This window comes from Piliocolobus tephrosceles, chromosome 15 (genome assembly GCF_002776525.5).
Source record: "Piliocolobus tephrosceles isolate RC106 chromosome 15, ASM277652v3, whole genome shotgun sequence".
Taxonomy (NCBI): Eukaryota; Metazoa; Chordata; class Mammalia; order Primates; family Cercopithecidae; genus Piliocolobus; species Piliocolobus tephrosceles.
Window position 1 is genome coordinate 105180963 of NC_045448.1, and position 1133 is coordinate 105182095.

The window sequence follows — 1133 nt, forward strand, 5'->3', positions numbered from 1 at the left end:
CCTTGTCTCAAAAAATTAAAAAAATAAAAATAAAAAAAAAGTCCCAATAGCAGTTGCAGCTCAGAAACGAGGTGTGAATTGAAGAGTATAAATTTGGGAGTCATTGCCCTGTCGTGGGATTTAAAGACAGGGAAATAAAAGACATTGCCTAAGAAGAAGGTATCAAGTGAGAATTGAAGTGTGCATGTGACCAGTCCCTGAAGACCTCCAATATTCAGGGGTTAGGTAGAGAGTGGATTCAGGAGACCAGAGAACAGAGGCTGTAGAGGAGGAGAAACACCAGTGAGCATAATATCATAGAAGGCAGGGTGTGGTGGCTCACACCTGTTATTCCAACAATTTGGAAGGCTGGCGTGGGAGAATTGCTTGAGCCCAGGAGTTCAAGACTAGCCTGGGCAACATAGTGAGACCTCATCTCTACAAAAATGTTAAAAATTAGCTGGGCATGGTGGCACACATCTCTGGACCCAGCTGCTTGGGAGGCTGAGGCAGGAGGATCGCTCGAGCCTGAGAAGTCAAGGCTGCAGTGAGTTGTGATCATGCCATTGTACTCCAGCATGGGTGACAGAGAAAGAATCTGTCCAATATGTGTATATCTCACTCACAGAAGCCCTGCTAAGAGACTCCTTTAAGGAATCAGTGGTATATTTGTCAAATGCTGTCAAGAAAAGAAAATGAGAATAAAAGAGATTATTATATTTAGCTACATAGAGGTCAATCCAGAACCAGGCAAGAACAATTTTAATACAAGTGTCTCAGGTTTTTTTAGTTGCAGGAAACTAAAAACTAGGTAACTAAAGACTCAATCTGACTCAGGCAATACAGATTTATAAACCCACATAATAGAAAGCTCAGGGGTAGGGTGAGTTTCTGGGATGCTTTGATTCAGCATTTCAACAATGTCCTCAGGCCCCTGGAATCCTTTTGTCTCTCTGCTCTGCTTGTTGAGTGTCAGCTTCATCGTATGGCTCTTGCCTTCCCCAAACCACTGCCCAAGATGGCTGCTGGTATCTCCCAGGGTTCAGACTTACTTATCCAAATCTGCAGGCCAGGTGATCACCTTAGCAACTCTCAGACTAGTGAGAAAGCTTCTTTCCTTCAAACAACCAGGAAGCCTTGCCCCCTGTCTTACT